The 22,261-nt window shown below is 55.0% G+C and overlaps 8 non-coding genes across 8 annotated transcripts; all 8 read left to right on the top strand.

Annotated features, from left to right (window-relative positions):
- The first annotated feature begins 2,104 nt into the window (after nucleotides 1-2,104).
- LOC132361675 (small nucleolar RNA SNORD116) lies at nucleotides 2,105-2,197 on the top strand. Its single transcript, XR_009501947.1, has one exon. It is a non-coding gene; the product is annotated as a small nucleolar RNA SNORD116 (small nucleolar RNA).
- A 2,686-nt stretch (nucleotides 2,198-4,883) lies between these two features.
- On the top strand, nucleotides 4,884-4,976 carry LOC132361107 (small nucleolar RNA SNORD116). Its single transcript, XR_009501420.1, has one exon. It is a non-coding gene; the product is annotated as a small nucleolar RNA SNORD116 (small nucleolar RNA).
- Nucleotides 4,977-7,644: 2,668 nt separating this feature from the next.
- On the top strand, nucleotides 7,645-7,737 carry LOC132361674 (small nucleolar RNA SNORD116). The gene has a single exon (XR_009501946.1). It is a non-coding gene; the product is annotated as a small nucleolar RNA SNORD116 (small nucleolar RNA).
- Nucleotides 7,738-10,427: 2,690 nt separating this feature from the next.
- LOC132361106 (small nucleolar RNA SNORD116) lies at nucleotides 10,428-10,520 on the top strand. The gene has a single exon (XR_009501419.1). It is a non-coding gene; the product is annotated as a small nucleolar RNA SNORD116 (small nucleolar RNA).
- Nucleotides 10,521-13,188: 2,668 nt separating this feature from the next.
- Nucleotides 13,189-13,281, top strand: LOC132361673 (small nucleolar RNA SNORD116). Its single transcript, XR_009501945.1, has one exon. It is a non-coding gene; the product is annotated as a small nucleolar RNA SNORD116 (small nucleolar RNA).
- A 2,691-nt stretch (nucleotides 13,282-15,972) lies between these two features.
- Nucleotides 15,973-16,065, top strand: LOC132361105 (small nucleolar RNA SNORD116). Its single transcript, XR_009501418.1, has one exon. It is a non-coding gene; the product is annotated as a small nucleolar RNA SNORD116 (small nucleolar RNA).
- Nucleotides 16,066-18,733: 2,668 nt separating this feature from the next.
- On the top strand, nucleotides 18,734-18,826 carry LOC132361672 (small nucleolar RNA SNORD116). Its single transcript, XR_009501944.1, has one exon. It is a non-coding gene; the product is annotated as a small nucleolar RNA SNORD116 (small nucleolar RNA).
- Nucleotides 18,827-21,516: 2,690 nt separating this feature from the next.
- Nucleotides 21,517-21,609, top strand: LOC132361191 (small nucleolar RNA SNORD116). The gene has a single exon (XR_009501500.1). It is a non-coding gene; the product is annotated as a small nucleolar RNA SNORD116 (small nucleolar RNA).
- Nucleotides 21,610-22,261: the final 652 nt, after the last annotated feature.

Below are 22,261 nucleotides of genomic sequence, written 5' to 3'. Positions count from 1 at the left end.
TGGAGTGGGGAGAGGAATGAGTGCTGAATTTAAACCTGCGTGGATCACTGATGGCCCGTACAGGAAGGGAAGGGAAGATGAGGACATGTCCTTTGTGATGTCGTGGAATAGGCTATCATAATTGGGTTGCAGGTGCTGGCCTCGGCTTCCCAAGGATGTGTCATGTTCGTGATGGGCTGGCATCAGCTGCCTATGGACGGGATGGCTTTGGCAGTTCAAGTGGATGAGGTGAGGTAGGTAACCTGTGTAGAGTTGGAATCCCATTGCCATGGGAAAGACACCCAAAGGGTGTCTTGCGAGACGTAAAGAGGATTGACATGGTGACGCGTCTCTGCTGGCCTCCTTGGAGGATGTTTAGTTATGCGAACATCCCCTTTGGCCTAATCATTCCGTTGTTTGGGAATGTGCAAAGCGAAAGTGCTTCTCCCGGGGGGGCATGACTCGGCTTGCGAACAGCCAGAGGTTTACCTGGAGCAGTCCGTTGGGGGGACAGAGGTGGGGGCACTGTTGCGACGCCAGGCGCACTGTCGTGGACAGCCACTGTGCCCTTTCAAGTTTCCAGGTCCCCTCGTGTGGCAAAGGTTTTCCGTTGAACGTCTGTCTGTGGTCCTCGGGGACAGTGCCTTTGATCACTGTGAGTGCCTCGGTAGTGTCGCCGTGGCAGTGGAGGAATTGCCAGGATGCGTGGGGTGGGGTGGGCATCATCAAAGCAGACAGGCTTGCGGTGTGTCTTCCCTGCTGTTCAGTGTCTCCGTGTTCACATGATGTCTGTGGCTTCAAGTAGAGTCGAGTCGCCCTGCAGGCAGGAGGAGGGCACTTAGGACGAGGCTGTGTAGCGTTTGAGCGTTTCCTCAGTGGTCAGGGCCGCAAAGCCTACCAGTTGGAAGCTTGCCTATACGTGGCCAGGAAGGTGGCCTAATTTCTGCTGTGGGGTTCCAACCTGTGTCATGGTTGCTGAAGCCCCACACTTCCCATTGAGGGCATTCCCACGGGGTCATGGAAAGTGATTTGGTCTAGTTGGCGAGATGAGGCACTTGGGCCGAAGTCCGTTAACCCCTTGAGAAGTGCCAGGCTGCATCTTGCCTGTCGGCAACTGCAGGTCGGTGTCAGCCTGCCTATGGGAGGTTACCTTGCTTCCGGGAGCACTGGGAGTGACCCCAAGGGCACATCAGATGTGGTGGTAGGTGGCAGGATCTCCAGGTCCACATAGGTGTGACACCCACGGCCGGGAGGGAGGTCTCGTCCAGTCTTTGTGCTTTGGTCAGAAGGCGTGGCTGTGGGAGAGCGGGAGTCTGTGGCCTATTTTGACAGCCTGGGGTTCAAAGTTCGCATGCGGCCTCATGAAGCTGACAGGGGTCTTTCTCCTTTCAGTTGGGGGTCCAACCAGGGTGCTGTGTATAAACTATGACGTGTACTGTTAGAGGCGTCTGCAGAGGGCCGCAGGGACACCCAGAGACCAAGACGCGTGTTTAGCGGCACACACAGGTATCCACAAACGCATCCTCGTGCACAGTCACAGTCACACACGCCCACACGTGTGAATACACACATACAGCGTCTCACACACCGAGCAATGTACGTGCGTAACTTCCTTCAGTCATGCTGTGAGACACACAATCAGTTTTCGGTAAGGGATAGTCGTACTTGGGAAGCAGGTTCCAGGCTCACACCCAAGTAATGTGTTCACAAAAATCATGTTCTCTGAGGAGCCTTGTGCAATTCAGAAACCTGCCTGATTTCTGTCCGCTTCTCAGGTGGAGTTGCAGAGTAAGGCCTGCTGTCAGCAAAGAGAAGAAGACCTTCGGGTTGTCTGATGACTGGATGTGCTAAGGAGAACTGGACAAAGTGGGGCGGGTGCACGTTGCCGAGCAAGGCTGTGGATATCTCAGGACGGTAGGCATTCACCCATACTAAGATGTGCCATTGGATATTAGGATTTCCACAGATGGGCCCAATGGTTGCAAGAGTGGATTGATTGTTGGTCTTGCTGAGTGGCCTGAGGACTGTGGATTCCCCAGGCAGTTGGAGTATTTCCAGGTCATGGCTCCTCTGCAGAGAACCACGGCCTTCCCTTTTGTGTTCTGCAGCGTCCCAGCATGTGCTTGGATCGATGATGACACCCTTGTATGCATTCCTTGGAAAATCTGAACAAAATGAGTGAGAACGCTCTACCGTCTCCTCATCGAAACTGAGGTCCAGCACGTTTCCTGTCTCGGGAGTATGGGACAGTTAGGAGTGAGGGCCAACGTCCCCTGCTGACAGGCATGCAAACCCCACTAAGGGCTCCAGCATTGGAGGGGCTCCTGTCTGAGGGTCGACCATGTCTGCCCATAAGCTGGGTCATCTATGAATCCCCGGTCCCTGCTAAAAGGCCGTTGAGGGAATGCAAGAGGGCAGGCTTTCCTGCTAGTCTTCAGGGTCGGAGTGTGTTCTGGTATAGACCCAGTAAGCTTGCAGCTTGGAGAGGTGATTTTTGGACAGGATCACACTTTGTGCATGCCGCTTCCGAGGTTGATTATGGAAGCCAACATGAGCAAGCTTCCCTGGTTGGAGCCTGGAGCCTCAGGCCAGGCCTGTGGCCCTCTCTGTTGTTGTGTTTCGTGCAGTGAGGTTCTTGACTGCCCCGCGTGGCTGGAGCCGTGGGCGGGCATGGGCTGGAGTTGGGCGATGGCGGAAGGGGGCTGATGGTTTAGGCCTCAGTGCTGCCCCTGTCAGCTCCTCTGCTGAAGTTGCCGGCACACTGTTGGCGCTAAGTGGATCTTCGTGGAGTGGGGTGTGGATCGAGTGAAGCATTTCAGCCTGGGTGGTGGCTGCTGGCCTGGAGAGAAAGGTAAGGTATCATGAGGAAAGGTCCTGTGTGATGTCGTGGGATGGGTTGTCATCATTGGGTTGCAGGCGCTGGCCTCGGCTTCCCAAGAATGTGTCTTGTTCGTGATGGGCTGGCCTAACCTGCCTATGGAGCGGATGGCTTTGGCAGTTCAAGTGGGTGAGTTGAGGTAGGTAAGCTGTGTAGAGCTGCGATCCCGTTGCCCGAGGAATGACACCCAAAGGGTGTCTTGCGGGAAGTAGAGAAGATCGACATGGTGAGGCGTCTGTGCCGGCCTCCTTGCAGGTAGTTGAGTTATGCAAACATCCCCTTTGGCCGCTTTGTTCCCTTGTTTGGCAATGTGTAAAGCGAAAGTGTTTCTCCCGTGGGGGAATGACGCGACCGGCCGGTGTAGCACGCAGGCCTTTCGAACAGCCAGAGGTTTATCTGGAGCAGTCCATTGGTGGGGCAGAGATGGGGGCCCCATTGCCATGCCTGCTGTGCTGCCGTGGCCAGCCACTGTTCCCTTTCAGGCTTCCAAGTTCCCTCGCATGGCAGAGGTCTTCCTTTGAAAGTCTGTCTGTGGTCCTCGGGGACCATGCCTTTGATCACTGTGAGTTACTCGGTAGTGTCACTGTGGCAGTGGAGAATTTCCAGGATGCATGGTGTGGGATCAGCATCAACGAAGGAGACAGGCTTGCGGTCTGTCTTCCCTGGTGTTCAGTGTTCCCGTGTTCTGAAGATGTTTGTGGTTTCCAGTAGGGTCGTGTCGCCCTGTGGGCTGGAGGAGGGCATGTAGGACGAGGCTTTCAAGGGTTTGAGCGTTTCCTTAGGGGTCAGGGCCGCGAACATTCAAGATGGGAGCTGCCTGAGACGTGGCTGGGAATGTGGACTAGTTTCCGCCGTGGGGATCTGACATGGGTCATGGTGGCTGAAGCCCACCAATTCCTGTGGTGGGCAATCCCACGGGTCAATGGAAAGTGATTAGGCCTAGTTGGCGAGAAGTGGCACGTGGGCCCACGTTCGTTAGCCCCTTGAGTGTTTTCAGACTGCATCTTGGCAGCAGACAGCTGCCGGTCGGTGTCGGCCCGACCATGGGAGTTCCCTTGCTTCCGGAAGTGCTGCGAGTGACCCCAAATGCCCATCAGATATACTGGTAGCTGACAGAGTCTCGAGGTGCATGTCGATGTCACAGCCAAGGCCCGGAGGCAGGTCTCGTCGAGGCTTTGTGTTTTGGTCAGAAGGCGTGGCTGTAGGAGAGCGGGAGTCCGTGGACTATTTCAACAGCCCCTGGGGGTCAAAGTGTGCCTGCGGCCTCTTAAAGCTGACAGGGTTTTTTCTCCTTTTAGTTAGGGGTCTAACCACGGTGCTGTGTATAAACTATTTCTTTTATTGTTGAACTCCTCTTCACAGGGCCATAGGGACACACAGAGACCAAGACGCGTATGCAGGGCACACAGAGAAACCCACAAGCACGTCCGCATGCGTAGTCACAGTCACACATGCGCACACGCTTGAACACACACATACAGCCTCTCAGACACCGGCCAACATATGTGCCTAACTTCCTGCAGTCGTACTATCAGACATGCAGTCAATTCTCGGTAAGGGTTAGAGGTCCTTGGGAAGCAGTTTCAGAGCTCAAGGCCAGGTAACTGTTTTTATGGATCATGTCCTGTGAGGACACCGGTCCACTTATGAAGCCTCGGTGATTTCTGTCCACTTCTCAGGTGCAGTTGCTGGGAAAGGCTGGCCGTCGACACAAACAAGACTTTCGTGTGCTCTGATGACTGGAGGTGCTAAGAAGAACTGGAAAAAGTGAGGCGGGCCCATGTCCCCGAGTGTGGTCGTGGATAACTCAGGATGGTAGGTATTCAAGCACCCCAAGATGTGCCGTTAGATATTAGGTTTTCCTCAGACGGGCCCAATGGCTGCAAGAGTGGATTGATTGTTCCCCTTGCTGAGTGGCCTGAGGGCTGTGGATTCTCCAGGCTTTTGGGGTAGCCCAGGCTCATGGCTCCTGTACAGTGTCCCGCGCAGACCCCGGTTGTGTTCTGCAGCGTCCCAGCATGTGCTTGGATTGATGATGACACCCTTGCATGCATTCCTTGGAAAATCTGAGCCAAATGAGTGAGAACACTCTACCGTCTCGTCATCGAAACTGAGGTTCAGCACGTTTCCTCTCTCAGGGGGAGAGGACAGTTAGGAATGAGGGCCAGCGTCTTCCGCTGACATGCATGCAAACACCACCAAGGACTCCAGTATTGGAGGGGCTCCTGTCTGAGGGTTGACCGTGTCTGCACATAAGCTGTGTTATCTGTGAATCCCGGGTCCCTGCTGAATGGCTGTTGAGGGAATGCGAGGGGGCAGGCTCTCCTGCTGGTCTTAAGAGTCAGAGTGTGTGCTGGTCTAGGCCCAGTTAGCTTGCAGTTGGGAGGTGAGTTTTGGCCAGGATCACGCTTCGTGCATGCCATTTTGGGGGTTGATTCTGGAAGCCAAAATGAGCAAGCGTCCCTGGTTGGTGCCTGGAACCTCAGGCCAGGCCTGTGGCCCTCCCTGTTCTTGCGTTTTTCACGGTGAGCTTCTTGAGTGCCTAGTGAGGCTGGAGCAATGGGCGGGGGTGAGCTCGGATGGCCATCGGCGGAAAGGGGCTGATGGATTAGGCCTCGCTGCTGCCCTTGTTTGCTTCTCTACTTTAACTCCCGGCACAGTGTTGATGCCAAGTGGGTCATCGTGGAGTGGGGAGAGGAATGAGTGCTGAATTTAAACCTGCGTGGATCACTGATGGCCCGTACAGGAAGGGAAGGGAAGATGAGGACATGTCCTTTGTGATGTCGTGGAATAGGCTATCATAATTGGGTTGCAGGTGCTGGCCTCGGCTTCCCAAGGATGTGTCATGTTCGTGATGGGCTGGCATCAGCTGCCTATGGACGGGATGGCTTTGGCAGTTCAAGTGGATGAGGTGAGGTAGGTAACCTGTGTAGAGTTGGAATCCCATTGCCATGGGAAAGACACCCAAAGGGTGTCTTGCGAGACGTAAAGAGGATTGACATGGTGACGCGTCTCTGCTGGCCTCCTTGGAGGATGTTTAGTTATGCGAACATCCCCTTTGGCCTAATCGTTCCGTTGTTTGGGAATGTGCAAAGCGAAAGTGCTTCTCCCGGGGGGGCACGACTCGGCTTGCGAACAGCCAGAGGTTTACCTGGAGCAGTCCGTTGGGGGGACAGAGGTGGGGGCACTGTTGCGACGCCAGGCGCACTGTTGTGGACAGCCACTGTGCCCTTTCAAGTTTCCAGGTCCCCTCGTGTGGCAAAGGTTTTCCGTTGAAAGTCTGTCTGTGGTCCTCGGGGACAGTGCCTTTGATCACTGTGAGTGCCTCGGTAGTGTCGCCGTGGCAGTGGAGGAATTGCCAGGATGCGTGGGGTGGGGTGGGCATCATCAAAGCAGACAGGCTTGCGGTGTGTCTTCCCTGCTGTTCAGTGTCTCCGTGTTCACATGATGTCTGTGGCTTCAAGTAGAGTCGAGTCGCCCTGCAGGCAGGAGGAGGGCAGTTAGGACGAGGCTGTGTAGCGTTTGAGCGTTTCCTCAGTGGTCAGGGCCGCAAAGCCTACCAGTTGGAAGCTTGCCTATACGTGGCCAGGAAGGTGTCCTAATTTCCGCTGTGGGGTTCCAACCTGTGTCATGGTTGCTGAAGCCCAACACTTCCCATTGAGGGCATTCCCACGGGGTCATGGAAAGTGATTTGGTCTAGTTGGCGAGATGAGGCACTTGGGCCGAAGTCTGTTAACCCCTTGAGAAGTGCCAGGCTGCATCTTGCCTGTCGGCAACTGCAGGTCGGTGTCAGCCTGCCCATGGGAGGTTACCTTGCTTCCGGGAGCACTGGGAGTGACCCCAAGGGCACAACAGATGTGGTGGTAGGTGTCAGGATCTCCAGGTCCACATAGGTGTGACACCCACGGCCGGGAGGGAGGTCTCGTCCAGTCTTTGTGCTTTGGTCAGAAGGCGTGGCTGTGGGAGAGCGGGAGTCTGTGGCCTATTTTGACAGCCTGGGGTTCAAAGTTCGCATGCGGCCTCATGAAGCTGACAGGGGTCTTTCTCCTTTCAGTTGGGGGTCCAACCAGGGTGCTGTGTATAAACTATGACGTGTACTGTTAGAGGCGTCTGCAGAGGGCCGCAGGGACACCCAGAGACCAAGACGCGTGTTTAGCGGCACACACAGGTATCCACAAACGCATCCTCGTGCACAGTCACAGTCACACACGCCCACACGTGTGAATACACACATACAGCGTCTCACACACCGAGCAATGTACGTGCGTAACTTCCTTCAGTCATGCTGTGAGACACACAATCAGTTTTCGGTAAGGGATAGTCGTACTTGGGAAGCAGGTTCCAGGCTCACACCCAAGTAACGTGTTCACCAAAATCATGTTCTCTGAGGAGCCTTGTGCAATTCAGAAACCTGCCTGATTTCTGTCCGCTTCTCAGGTGGAGTTGCAGAGTAAGGCCTGCTGTCAGCAAAGAGAAGAAGACCTTCGGGTTGTCTGATGACTGGATGTGCTAAGGAGAACTGGACAAAGTGGGGCGGGTGCACGTTGCCGAGCAAGGCTGTGGATATCTCAGGACGGTAGGCATTCACCCATACTAAGATGTGCCATTGGATATTAGGATTTCCACAGATGGGCCCAATGGTTGCAAGAGTGGATTGATTGTTGGTCTTGCTGAGTGGCCTGAGGACTGTGGATTCCCCAGGCAGTTGGAGTATTTCCAGGTCATGGCTCCTCTGCAGAGAACCACGGCCTTCCCTTTTGTGTTCTGCAGCGTCCCAGCATGTGCTTGGATCGATGATGACACCCTTGTATGCATTCCTTGGAAAATCTGAACAAAATGAGTGAGAACGCTCTACCGTCTCCTCATCGAAACTGAGGTCCAGCACGTTTCCTGTCTCGGGAGTATGGGACAGTTAGGAGTGAGGGCCAACGTCCCCTGCTGACAGGCATGCAAACCCCACTAAGGGCTCCAGCATTGGAGGGGCTCCTGTCTGAGGGTCGACCATGTCTGCCCATAAGCTGGGTCATCTATGAATCCCCGGTCCCTGCTAAAAGGCCGTTGAGGGAATGCAAGAGGGCAGGCTTTCTTGCTAGTCTTCAGGGTCGGAGTGTGTTCTGGTATAGACCCAGTAAGCTTGCATCTTGGAGAGGTGATATTTTGGACAGGATCACACTTTGTGCATGCCGCTTCCGAGGTTGATTATGGAAGCCAACATGAGCAAGCTTCCCTGGTTGGAGCCTGGAGCCTCAGGCCAGGCCTGTGGCCCTCTCTGTTGTTGTGTTTCGTGCAGTGAGGTTTTTGACTGCCCCGCGTGGCTGGAGCCGTGGGCGGGCGTGGGCTGGAGTTGGGCGATGGCGGAAGGGGGCTGATGGTTTAGGCCTCAGTGCTGCCCCTGTCAGCTCCTCTGCTGAAGTTGCCGGCACACTGTTGGCGCTAAGTGGATCTTCATGGAGTGGGGTGTGGATCGAGTGAAGCATTTCAGCCTGGGTGGTGGCTGCTGGCCTGGAGAGAAAGGTAAGGTATCATGAGGAAAGTTCCTGTGTGATGTCGTGGGATGGGTTGTCATCATTGGGTTGCAGGCGCTGGCCTCGGCTTCCCAAGAATGTGTCTTGTTCGTGATGGGCTGGCCTAAGCTGCCTATGGAGCGGATGGCTTTGGCAGTTCAAGTGGGTGAGTTGAGGTAGGTAAGCTGTGTAGAGCTGCGATCCCGTTGCCCGAGGAATGACACCCAAAGGGTGTCTTGCGGGAAGTAGAGAAGATCGACATGGTGAGGTGTCTGTGCCGGCCTCCTTGCAGGTAGTTGAGTTATGCGAACATCCCCTTTGGCCGCTTTGTTCCCTTGTTTGGCAATGTGTAAAGCGAAAGTGTTTCTCCCGTGGGGGAATGACGCGACCGGCCGGTGTAGCACGCAGGCCTTTCGAACAGCCAGAGGTTTATCTGGAGCAGTCCATTGGTGGGGCAGAGATGGGGGCCCCATTGCCATGCCTGCTGTGCTGCCGTGGCCAGCCACTGTTCCCTTTCAGGCTTCTAAGTTCCCTCGCATGGCAGAGGTCTTCCATTGAAAGTTTGTCTGTGGTCCTCGGGGACCATGCCTTTGATCACTGTGAGTTACTCGGTAGTGTCACTGTGGCAGTGGAGAATTTCCAGGATGCATGGTGTGGGATCAGCATCCACGAAGGAGACAGGCTTGCGGTTTGTCTTCCCTGGTGTTCAGTGTTCCCGTGTTCTGAAGATGTTTGTGGTTTCCAGTAGGGTCGTGTCGCCCTGTGGGCTGGAGGAGGGCATGTAGGACGAGGCTTTCAGGGTTTGAGCGTTTCCTTAGGGGTCAGGGCCGCGAACATTCAAGATGGGAGCTGCCTGAGACGTGGCTGGGAATGTGGACTAGTTTCCGCCGTGGGGATCTGACATGGGTCATGGTGGCTGAAGCCCACCACTTCCTGTGGTGGGCATTCCCACGGGTCAATGGAAAGTGATTAGGCCTAGTTGGCGAGAAGTGGCACGTGGGCCCACGTTCGTTAGCCCCTTGAGTGTTTTCAGACTGCATCTTGGCAGCAGACAGCTGCCGGTCGGTGTCGGCCCGACCATGGGAGTTCCCTTGCTTCCGGAAGTGCTGCGAGTGACCCCAAATGCCCATCAGATATACTGGTAGCTGACGGAGTCTCGAGGTGCATGTCGATGTCACAGCCAAGGCCCGGAGGCAGGTCTCGTCGAGGCTTTTTGTTTTGGTCAGAAGGCGTGGCTGTAGGAGAGCGGGAGTCCGTGGACTATTTCAACAGCCCCTGGGGGTCAAAGTGTGCCTGCGGCCTCTTAAAGCTGACAGGGTTTTTTCTCCTTTTAGTTAGGGGTCTAACCAGGGTACTGTGTATAAACTATTTCTTTTATTGTTGGACTCCTCTTCACAGGGCCATAGGGACACACAGAGACCAAGACGCGTATGCAGCGGCACACAGAGAAACCCACAAGCACGTCCGCATGCGTAGTCACAGTCACACATGCGCACACGCGTGAACACACACATACAGCCTCTCAGACACCGGCCAACATATGTGCCTAACTTCCTGCAGTCGTACTATCAGACATGCAGTTAATTCTCGGTAAGGGTTAGAGGTCCTTGGGAAGCAGTTTCAGAGCTCAAGGCCAGGTAACTGTTTTTATGGATCATGTCCTGTGAGGACACCGGTCCACTTATGAAGCCTCGGTGATTTCTGTCCACTTCTCAGGTGCAGTTGCTGGGAAAGGCTGGCCGTCGGCACAAACAAGAAGACCTTCGTGTGCTCTGATGACTGGAGGTGCTAAGAAGAACTGGAAAAAGTGAGGCGGGCCCATGTCCCCGAGCGTGGTCGTGGATAACTCAGGATGGTAGGTATTCAAGCACCCCAAGATGTGCCGTTAGATATTAGGTTTTCCTCAGACGGGCCCAATGGCTGCAAGAGTGGATTGATTGTTCCCCTTGCTGAGTGGCCTGAGGGCTGTGGATTCTCCAGGCTTTTGGGGTAGCCCAGGCTCATGGCTCCTGTACAGTGTCCCGCGCAGACCCCGGTTGTGTTCTGCAGCGTCCCAGCATGTGCTTGGATTGATGATGACACCCTTGCATGCATTCCTTGGAAAATCTGAGCCAAATGAGTGAGAACACTCTACCGTCTCGTCATCGAAACTGAGGTTCAGCACGTTTCCTCTCTCAGGGGGAGAGGACAGTTAGGAATGAGGGCCAGCGTCTTCCGCTGACATGCATGCAAACACCACCAAGGACTCCAGTATTGGAGGGGCTCCTGTCTGAGGGTTGACCGTGTCTGCACATAAGCTGTGTTATCTGTGAATCCCGGGTCCCTGCTGAATGGCTGTTGAGGGAATGCGAGGGGGCAGGCTCTCCTGCTGGTCTTAAGAGTCAGAGTGTGTGCTGGTCTAGGCCCAGTTAGCTTGCAGTTGGGAGGTGAGTTTTGGCCAGGATCATGCTTCGTGCATGCCATTTTGGGGGTTGATTCTGGAAGCCAAAATGAGCAAGCGTCCCTGGTTGGTGCCTGGAACCTCAGGCCAGGCCTGTGGCCCTCCCTGTTCTTGCGTTTTTCACGGTGAGCTTCTTGAGTGCCTAGTGAGGCTGGAGCAATGGGCGGGGGTGAGCTCGGTTGGCCATCGGCGGAAAGGGGCTGATGGATTAGGCCTCGCTGCTGCCCTTGTTTGCTTCTCTACTTTAACTCCCGGCACAGTGTTGATGCCAAGTGGGTCATCGTGGAGTGGGGAGAGGAATGAGTGCTGAATTTAAACCTGCGTGGATCACTGATGGCCCGTACAGGAAGGGAAGGGAAGATGAGGACATGTCCTTTGTGATGTCGTGGAATAGGCTATCATAATTGGGTTGCAGGTGCTGGCCTCGGCTTCCCAAGGATGTGTCATGTTCGTGATGGGCTGGCATCAGCTGCCTATGGACGGGATGGCTTTGGCAGTTCAAGTGGATGAGGTGAGGTAGGTAACCTGTGTAGAGTTGGAATCCCATTGCCATGGGAAAGACACCCAAAGGGTGTCTTGCGAGACGTAAAGAGGATTGACATGGTGACGCGTCTCTGCTGGCCTCCTTGGAGGATGTTTAGTTATGCGAACATCCCCTTTGGCTGCTTTGTTCCGTTGTTTGGGAATGTGCAAAGCGAAAGTGCTTCTCCCGGGGGGGCACGACTCGGCTTGCGAACAGCCAGAGGTTTACCTGGAGCAGTCCGTTGGGGGGACAGAGGTGGGGGCACTGTTGCGACGCCAGGCGCACTGTTGTGGACAGCCACTGTGCCCTTTCAAGTTTCCAGGTCCCCTCGTGTGGCAAAGGTTTTCCGTTGAAAGTCTGTCTGTGGTCCTCGGGGACAGTGCCTTTGATCACTGTGAGTGCCTCGGTAGTGTCGCCGTGGCAGTGGAGGAATTGCCAGGATGCGTGGGGTGGGGTGGGCATCATGAAAGCAGACAGGCTTGCGGTGTGTCTTCCCTGCTGTTCAGTGTCTCCGTGTTCACATGATGTCTGTGGCTTCAAGTAGAGTCGAGTCGCCCTGCAGGCAGGAGGAGGGCACTTAGGACGAGGCTGTGTAGCGTTTGAGCGTTTCCTCAGTGGTCAGGGCCGCAAAGCCTACCAGTTGGAAGCTTGCCTATACGTGGCCAGGAAGGTGGCCTAATTTCCGCTGTGGGGTTCCAACGTGTGTCATGGTTGCTGAAGCCCAACACTTCCCATTGAGGGCATTCCCACGGGGTCATGGAAAGTGATTTGGTCTAGTTGGCGAGATGAGGCACTTGGGCCGAAGTCTGTTAACCCCTTGAGAAGTGCCAGGCTGCATCTTGCCTGTCGGCAACTGCAGGTCGGTGTCAGCCTGCCCATGGGAGGTTACCTTGCTTCCGGGAGCACTGGGAGTGACCCCAAGGGCACAACAGATGTGGTGGTAGGTGTCAGGATCTCCAGGTCCACATAGGTGTGACACCCACGGCCGGGAGGGAGGTCTCGTCCAGTCTTTGTGCTTTGGTCAGAAGGCGTGGCTGTGGGAGAGCGGGAGTCTGTGGCCTATTTTGACAGCCTGGGGTTCAAAGTTCGCATGCGGCCTCATGAAGCTGACAGGGGTCTTTCTCCTTTCAGTTGGGGGTCCAACCAGGGTGCTGTGTATAAACTATGACGTGTACTGTTAGAGGCGTCTGCAGAGGGCCGCAGGGACACCCAGAGACCAAGACGCGTGTTTAGCGGCACACACAGGTATCCACAAACGCATCCTCGTGCACAGTCACAGTCACACACGCCCACACGTGTGAATACACACATACAGCGTCTCACACACCGAGCAATGTACGTGCGTAACTTCCTTCAGTCATGCTGTGAGACACACAATCAGTTTTCGGTAAGGGATAGTCGTACTTGGGAAGCAGGTTCCAGGCTCACACCCAAGTAACGTGTTCACCAAAATCATGTTCTCTGAGGAGCCTTGTGCAATTCAGAAACCTGCCTGATTTCTGTCCGCTTCTCAGGTGGAGTTGCAGAGTAAGGCCTGCTGTCAGCAAAGAGAAGAAGACCTTCGGGTTGTCTGATGACTGGATGTGCTAAGGAGAACTGGACAAAGTGGGGCGGGTGCACGTTGCCGAGCAAGGCTGTGGATATCTCAGGACGGTAGGCATTCACCCATACTAAGATGTGCCATTGGATATTAGGATTTCCACAGATGGGCCCAATGGTTTCAAGAGTGGATTGATTGTTGGTCTTGCTGAGTGGCCTGAGGACTGTGGATTCCCCAGGCAGTTGGAGTATTTCCAGGTCATGGCTCCTCTGCAGAGAACCACGGCCTTCCCTTTTGTGTTCTGCAGCGTCCCAGCATGTGCTTGGATCGATGATGACACCCTTGTATGCATTCCTTGGAAAATCTGAACAAAATGAGTGAGAACGCTCTACCGTCTCCTCATCGAAACTGAGGTCCAGCACGTTTCCTGTCTCGGGAGTATGGGACAGTTAGGAGTGAGGGCCAACGTCCCCTGCTGACAGGCATGCAAACCCCACTAAGGGCTCCAGCATTGGAGGGGCTCCTGTCTGAGGGTCGACCATGTCTGCCCATAAGCTGGGTCATCTATGAATCCCCGGTCCCTGCTAAAAGGCCGTTGAGGGAATGCAAGAGGGCAGGCTTTCTTGCTAGTCTTCAGGGTCGGAGTGTGTTCTGGTATAGACCCAGTAAGCTTGCATCTTGGAGAGGTGATATTTTGGACAGGATCACACTTTGTGCATGCCGCTTCCGAGGTTGATTATGGAAGCCAACATGAGCAAGCTTCCCTGGTTGGAGCCTGGAGCCTCAGGCCAGGCCTGTGGCCCTCTCTGTTGTTGTGTTTCGTGCAGTGAGGTTTTTGACTGCCCCGCGTGGCTGGAGCCGTGGGCGGGCGTGGGCTGGAGTTGGGCGATGGCGGAAGGGGGCTGATGGTTTAGGCCTCAGTGCTGCCCCTGTCAGCTCCTCTGCTGAAGTTGCCGGCACACTGTTGGCGCTAAGTGGATCTTCGTGGAGTGGGGTGTGGATCGAGTGAAGCATTTCAGCCTGGGTGGTGGCTGCTGGCCTGGAGAGAAAGGTAAGGTATCATGAGGAAAGTTCCTGTGTGATGTCGTGGGATGGGTTGTCATCATTGGGTTGCAGGCGCTGGCCTCGGCTTCCCAAGAATGTGTCTTGTTCGTGATGGGCTGGCCTAAGCTTCCTATGGAGCGGATGGCTTTGGCAGTTCAAGTGGGTGAGTTGAGGTAGGTAAGCTGTGTAGAGCTGCGATCCCGTTGCCCGAGGAATGACACCCAAAGGGTGTCTTGCGGGAAGTAGAGAAGATCGACATGGTGAGGCGTCTGTGCCGGCCTCCTTGCAGGTAGTTGAGTTATGCGAACATCCCCTTTGGCCGCTTTGTTCCCTTGTTTGGCAATGTGTAAAGCGAAAGTGTTTCTCCCGTTGGGGAATGACGCGACCGGCCGGTGTAGCACGCAGGCCTTTCGAACAGCCAGAGGTTTATCTGGAGCCGTCCATTTGTGGGGCAGAGATGGGGGCCCCATTGCCATGCCTGCTGTGCTGCCGTGGCCAGCCACTGTTCCCTTTCAGGCTTCTAAGTTCCCTCGCATGGCAGAGGTCTTCCATTGAAAGTTTGTCTGTGGTCCTCGGGGACCATGCCTTTGATCACTGTGAGTTACTCGGTAGTGTCACTGTGGCAGTGGAGAATTTCCAGGATGCATGGTGTGGGATCAGCATCCACGAAGGAGACAGGCTTGCGGTCTGTCTTCCCTGGTGTTCAGTGTTCCCGTGTTCTGAAGATGTTTGTGGTTTCCAGTAGGGTCGTGTCGCCCTGTGGGCTGGAGGAGGGCATGTAGGACGAGGCTTTCAAGGGTTTGAGCGTTTCCTTAGGGGTCAGGGCCGCGAACATTCAAGATGGGAGCTGCCTGAGACGTGGCTGGGAATGTGGACTAGTTTCCGCCGTGGGGATCTGACATGGGTCATGGTGGCTGAAGCCCACCACTTCCTGTGGTGGGCATTCCCACGGGTCAATGGAAAGTGATTAGGCCTAGTTGGCGAGAAGTGGCACGTGGGCCCACGTTCGTTAGCCCCTTGAGTGTTTTCAGACTGCATCTTGGCAGCAGACAGCTGCCGGTCGGTGTCGGCCCGACCATGGGAGTTCCCTTGCTTCCGGAAGTGCTGCGAGTGACCCCAAATGCCCATCAGATATACTGGTAGCTGACAGAGTCTCGAGGTGCATGTCGATGTCACAGCCAAGGCCCGGAGGCAGGTCTCGTCGAGGCTTTGTGTTTTGGTCAGAAGGCGTGGCTGTAGGAGAGCGGGAGTCCGTGGACTATTTCAACAGCCCCTGGGGGTCAAAGTGTGCCTGCGGCCTCTTAAAGCTGACAGGGTTTTTTCTCCTTTTAGTTAGGGGTCTAACCAGGGTGCTGTGTATAAACTATTTCTTTTATTGTTGGACTCCTCTTCACAGGGCCATAGGGACACACAGAGACCAAGACGCGTATGCAGCGGCACACAGAGAAACCCACAAGCACGTCCGCATGCGTAGTCACAGTCACACATGCGCACACGCGTGAACACACACATACAGCCTCTCAGACACCGGCCAACATATGTGCCTAACTTCCTGCAGTCGTACTATCAGACATGCAGTTAATTCTCGGTAAGGGTTAGAGGTCCTTGGGAAGCAGTTTCAGAGCTCAAGGCCAGGTAACTGTTTTTATGGATCATGTCCTGTGAGGACACCGGTCCACTTATGAAGCCTCGGTGATTTCTGTCCACTTCTCAGGTGCAGTTGCTGGGAAAGGCTGGCCGTCGGCACAAACAAGAAGACCTTCGTGTGCTCTGATGACTGGAGGTGCTAAGAAGAACTGGAAAAAGTGAGGCGGGCCCATGTCCCCGAGCGTGGTCGTGGATAACTCAGGATGGTAGGTATTCAAGCACCCCAAGATGTGCCGTTAGATATTAGGTTTTCCTCAGACGGGCCCAATGGCTGCAAGAGTGGATTGATTGTTCCCCTTGCTGAGTGGCCTGAGGGCTGTGGATTCTCCAGGCTTTTGGGGTAGCCCAGGCTCATGGCTCCTGTACAGTGTCCCGCGCAGACCCCGGTTGTGTTCTGCAGCGTCCCAGCATGTGCTTGGATTGATGATGACACCCTTGCATGCATTCCTTGGAAAATCTGAGCCAAATGAGTGAGAACACTCTACCGTCTCGTCATCGAAACTGAGGTTCAGCACGTTTCCTCTCTCAGGGGGAGAGGACAGTTAGGAATGAGGGCCAGCGTCTTCCGCTGACATGCATGCAAACACCACCAAGGACTCCAGTATTGGAGGGGCTCCTGTCTGAGGGTTGACCGTGTCTGCACATAAGCTGTGTTATCTGTGAATCCCGGGTCCCTGCTGAATGGCTGTTGAGGGAATGCGAGGGGGCAGGCTCTCCTGCTGGTCTTAAGAGTCAGAGTGTGTGCTGGTCTAGGCCCAGTTAGCTTGCAGTTGGGAGGTGAGTTTTGGCCAGGATCATGCTTCGTGCATGCCATTTTGGGGGTTGATTCTGGAAGCCAAAATGAGCAAGCGTCCCTGGTTGGTGCCTGGAACCTCAGGCCAGGCCTGTGGCCCTCCCTGTTCTTGCGTTTTTCACGGTGAGCTTCTTGAGTGCCTAGTGAGGCTGGAGCAATGGGCGGGGGTGAGCTCGGTTGGCCATCGGCGGAAAGGGGCTGATGGATTAGGCCTCGCTGCTGCCCTTGTTTGCTTCTCTACTTTAACTCCCGGCACAGTGTTGATGCCAAGTGGGTCATCGTGGAGTGGGGAGAGGAATGAGTGCTGAATTTAAACCTGCGTGGATCACTGATGGCCCGTACAGGAAGGGAAGGGAAGATGAGGACATGTCCTTTGTGATGTCGTGGAATAGGCTATCATAATTGGGTTGCAGGTGCTGGCCTCGGCTTCCCAAGGATGTGTCATGTTCGTGATGGGCTGGCATCAGCTGCCTATGGACGGGATGGCTTTGGCAGTTCAAGGGGATGAGGTGAGGTAGGTAACCTGTGTAGAGTTGGAATCCCATTGCCATGGGAAAGACACCCAAAGGGTGTCTTGCGAGACGTAAAGAGGATTGACATGGTGACGCGTCTCTGCTGGCCTCCTTGGAGGATGTTTAGTTATGCGAACATCCCCTTTGGCCTAATCGTTCCGTTGTTTGGGAATGTGCAAAGCGAAAGTGCTTCTCCCGGGGGGGCACGACTCGGCTTGCGAACAGCCAGAGGTTTACCTGGAGCAGTCCGTTGGGGGGACAGAGGTGGGGGCACTGTTGCGACGCCAGGCGCACTGTCGTGGACAGCCACTGTGCCCTTTCAAGTTTCCAGGTCCCCTCGTGTGGCAAAGGTTTTCCGTTGAACGTCTGTCTGTGGTCCTCGGGGACAGTGCCTTTGATCACTGTGAGTGCCTCGGTAGTGTCGCCGTGGCAGTGGAGGAATTGCCAGGATGCGTGGGGTGGGGTGGGCATCATCAAAGCAGACAGGCTTGCGGTGTGTCTTCCCTGCTGTTCAGTGTCTCCGTGTTCACATGATGTCTGTGGCTTCAAGTAGAGTCGAGTCGCCCTGCAGGCAGGAGGAGGGCAGTTAGGACGAGGCTGTGTAGCGTTTGAGCGTTTCCTCAGTGGTCAGGGCCGCAAAGCCTACCAGTTGGAAGCTTGCCTATACGTGGCCAGGAAGGTGGCCTAATTTCTGCTGTGGGGTTCCAACCTGTGTCATGGTTGCTGAAGCCCCACACTTCCCATTGAGGGCATTCCCACGGGGTCATGGAAAGTGATTTGGTCTAGTTGGCGAGATGAGGCACTTGGGCCGAAGTCCGTTAACCCCTTGAGAAGTGCCAGGCTGCATCTTGCCTGTCGGCAACTGCAGGTCGGTGTCAGCCTGCCTATGGGAGGTTACCTTGCTTCCGGGAGCACTGGGAGTGACCCCAAGGGCACATCAGATGTGGTGGTAGGTGGCAGGATCTCCAGGTCCACATAGGTGTGACACCCACGGCCGGGAGGGAGGTCTCGTCCAGTCTTTGTGCTTTGGTCAGAAGGCGTGGCTGTGGGAGAGCGGGAGTCTGTGGCCTATTTTGACAGCCTGGGGTTCAAAGTTCGCATGCGGCCTCATGAAGCTGACAGGGGTCTTTCTCCTTTCAGTTGGGGGTCCAACCAGGGTGCTGTGTATAAACTATGACGTGTACTGTTAGAGGCGTCTGCAGAGGGCCGCAGGGACACCCAGAGACCAAGACGCGTGTTTAGCGGCACACACAGGTATCCACAAACGCATCCTCGTGCACAGTCACAGTCACACACGCCCACACGTGTGAATACACACATACAGCGTCTCACACACCGAGCAATGTACGTGCGTAACTTCCTTCAGTCATGCTGTGAGACACACAATCAGTTTTCGGTAAGGGATAGTCGTACTTGGGAAGCAAGTTCCAGGCTCACACCCAAGTAACGTGTTCACAAAAATCATGTTCTCTGAGGAGCCTTGTGCAATTCAGAAACCTGCCTGATTTCTGTCCGCTTCTCAGGTGGAGTTGCAGAGTAAGGCCTGCTGTCAGCAAAGAGAAGAAGACCTTCGGGTTGTCTGATGACTGGATGTGCTAAGGAGAACTGGACAAAGTGGGGCGGGTGCACGTTGCCGAGCAAGGCTGTGGATATCTCAGGACGGTAGGCATTCACCCATACTAAGATGTGCCATTGGATATTAGGATTTCCACAGATGGGCCCAATGGTTGCAAGAGTGGATTGATTGTTGGTCTTGCTGAGTGGCCTGAGGACTGTGGATTCCCCAGGCAGTTGGAGTACTTCCAGGTCATGGCTCCTCTGCAGAGACCCACGGCCTTCCCTTTTGTGTTCTGCAGCGTCCCAGCATGTGCTTGGATCGATGATGACACCCTTGTATGCATTCCTTGGAAAATCTGAACAAAATGAGTGAGAACGCTCTACCGTCTCCTCATCGAAACTGAGGTCCAGCACGTTTCCTGTCTCGGGAGTATGGGACAGTTAGGAGTGAGGGCCAACGTCCCCTGCTGACAGGCATGCAAACCCCACTAAGGGCTCCAGCATTGGAGGGGCTCCTGTCTGAGGGTCGACCATGTCTGCCCATAAGCTGGGTCATCTATGAATCCCCGGTCCCTGCTAAAAGGCCGTTGAGGGAATGCAAGAGGGCAGGCTTTCCTGCTAGTCTTCAGGGTCGGAGTGTGTTCTGGTATAGACCCAGTAAGCTTGCAGCTTGGAGAGGTGATTTTTGGACAGGATCACACTTTGTGCATGCCGCTTCCGAGGTTGATTATGGAAGCCAACATGAGCAAGCTTCCCTGGTTGGAGCCTGGAGCCTCAGGCCAGGCCTGTGGCCCTCTCTGTTGTTGTGTTTCGTGCAGTGAGGTTCTTGACTGCCCCGCGTGGCTGGAGCCGTGGGCGGGCATGGGCTGGAGTTGGGCGATGGCGGAAGGGGGCTGATGGTTTAGGCCTCAGTGCTGCCCCTGTCAGCTCCTCTGCTGAAGTTGCCGGCACACTGTTGGCGCTAAGTGGATCTTCGTGGAGTGGGGTGTGGATCGAGTGAAGCATTTCAGCCTGGGGGGTGGCTGCTGGCCTGGAGAGAAAGGTAAGGTATCATGAGGAAAGGTCCTGTGTGATGTCGTGGGATGGGTTGTCATCATTGGGTTGCAGGCGCTGGCCTCGGCTTCCCAAGAATGTGTCTTGTTCGTGATGGGCTGGCCTAAGCTGCCTATGGAGCGGATGGCTTTGGCAGTTCAAGTGGGTGAGTTGAGGTAGGTAAGCTGTGTAGAGCTGCGATCCCGTTGCCCGAGGAATGACACCCAAAGGGTGTCTTGCGGGAAGTAGAGAAGATCGACATGGTGAGGCGTCTGTGCCGGCCTCCTTGCAGGTAGTTGAGTTATGCGAACATCCCCTTTGGCCGCTTTGTTCCCTTGTTTGGCAATGTGTAAAGCGAAAGTGTTTCTCCCGTGGGGGAATGACGCGACCGGCCGGTGTAGCACGCAGGCCTTTCGAACAGCCAGAGGTTTATCTGGAGCAGTCCATTGGTGGGGCAGAGATGGGGGCCCCATTGCCATGCCTGCTGTGCTGCCGTGGCCAGCCACTGTTCCCTTTCAGGCTTCTAAGTTCCCTCGCATGGCAGAGGTCTTCCATTGAAAGTTTGTCTGTGGTCCTCGGGGACCATGCCTTTGATCACTGTGAGTTACTCGGTAGTGTCACTGTGGCAGTGGAGAATTTCCAGGATGCATGGTGTGGGATCAGCATCCACGAAGGAGACAGGCTTGCGGTCTGTCTTCCCTGGTGTTCAGTGTTCCCGTGTTCTGAAGATGTTTGTGGTTTCCAGTAGGGTCGTGTCGCCCTGTGGGCTGGAGGAGGGCATGTAGGACGAGGCTTTCAAGGGTTTGAGCGTTTCCTTAGGGGTCAGGGCCGCGAACATTCAAGATGGGAGCTGCCTGAGACGTGGCTGGGAATGTGGACTAGTTTCCGCCGTGGGGATCTGACATGGGTCATGGTGGCTGAAGCCCACCACTTCCTGTGGTGGGCATTCCCACGGGTCAATGGAAAGTGATTAGGCCTAGTTGGCGAGAAGTGGCATGTGGGCCCACGTTCGTTAGCCCCTTGAGTGTTTTCAGACTGCATCTTGGCAGCAGACAGCTGCCGGTCGGTGTCGGCCCGACCATGGGAGTTCCCTTGCTTCCGGAAGTGCTGCGAGTGACCCCAAATGCCCATCAGATATACTGGTAGCTGACAGAGTCTCGAGGTGCATGTCGATGTCACAGCCAAGGCCCGGAGGCAGGTCTCGTCGAGGCTTTTTGTTTTGGTCAGAAGGCGTGGCTGTAGGAGAGCGGGAGTCCGTGGACTATTTCAACAGCCCCTGGGGGTCAAAGTGTGCCTGCGGCCTCTTAAAGCTGACAGGGTTTTTTCTCCTTTTAGTTAGGGGTCTAACCAGGGTGCTGTGTATAAACTATTTCTTTTATTGTTGGACTCCTCTTCACAGGGCCATAGGGACACACAGAGACCAAGACGCGTATGCAGCGGCACACAGAGAAACCCACAAGCACGTCCGCATGCGTAGTCACAGTCACACATGCGCACACGCGTGAACACACACATACAGCCTCTCAGACACCGGCCAACATATGTGCCTAACTTCCTGCAGTCGTACTATCAGACATGCAGTTAATTCTCGGTAAGGGTTAGAGGTCCTTGGGAAGCAGTTTCAGAGCTCAAGGCCAGGTAACTGTTTTTATGGATCATGTCCTGTGAGGACACCGGTCCACTTATGAAGCCTCGGTGATTTCTGTCCACTTCTCAGGTGCAGTTGCTGGGAAAGGCTGGCCGTCGGCACAAACAAGAAGACCTTCGTGTGCTCTGATGACTGGAGGTGCTAAGAAGAACTGGAAAAAGTGAGGCGGGCCCATGTCCCCGAGCGTGGTCGTGGATAACTCAGGATGGTAGGTATTCAAGCACCCCAAGATGTGCCGTTAGATATTAGGTTTTCCTCAGACGGGCCCAATGGCTGCAAGAGTGGATTGATTGTTCCCCTTGCTGAGTGGCCTGAGGGCTGTGGATTCTCCAGGCTTTTGGGGTAGCCCAGGCTCATGGCTCCTGTACAGTGTCCCGTGCAGACCCCGGTTGTGTTCTGCAGCGTCCCAGCATGTGCTTGGAATGATGATGACACCCTTGCATGCATTCCTTGGAAAATCTGGGCCAAATGAGTGAGAACACTCTACCGTCTCGTCATCGAAACTGAGGTTCAGCACGTTTCCTCTCTCAGGGGGAGAGGACAGTTAGGAATGAGGGCCAGCGTCTTCCGCTGACATGCATGCAAACACCACCAAGGACTCCAGTATTGGAGGGGCTCCTGTCTGAGGGTTGACCGTGTCTGCACATAAGCTGTGTTATCTGTGAATCCCGGGTCCCTGCTGAATGGCTGTTGAGGGAATGCGAGGGGGCAGGCTCTCCTGCTGGTCTTAAGAGTCAGAGTGTGTGCTGGTCTAGGCCCAGTTAGCTTGCAGTTGGGAGGTGAGTTTTGGCCAGGATCATGCTTCGTGCATGCCATTTTGGGGGTTGATTCTGGAAGCCAAAATGAGCAAGCGTCCCTGGTTGGTGCCTGGAACCTCAGGCCAGGCCTGTGGCCCTCCCTGTTCTTGCGTTTTTCACGGTGAGCTTCTTGAGTGCCTAGTGAGGCTGGAGCAATGGGCGGGGGTGAGCTCGGTTGGCCATCGGCGGAAAGGGGCTGATGGATTAGGCCTCGCTGCTGCCCTTGTTTGCTTCTCTACTTTAACTCCCGGCACAGTGTTGATGCCAAGTGGGTCATCGTGGAGTGGGGAGAGGAATGAGTGCTGAATTTAAACCTGCGTGGATCACTGATGGCCCGTACAGGAAGGGAAGGGAAGATGAGGACATG

Source organism: Balaenoptera ricei, chromosome 2, assembly GCF_028023285.1.
Source record: "Balaenoptera ricei isolate mBalRic1 chromosome 2, mBalRic1.hap2, whole genome shotgun sequence".
Classification (NCBI taxonomy): Eukaryota; Metazoa; Chordata; class Mammalia; order Artiodactyla; family Balaenopteridae; genus Balaenoptera; species Balaenoptera ricei.
Note: the sequence above shows the minus strand (reverse complement) of the source record. Positions and strands in the feature narration are given on the sequence as shown.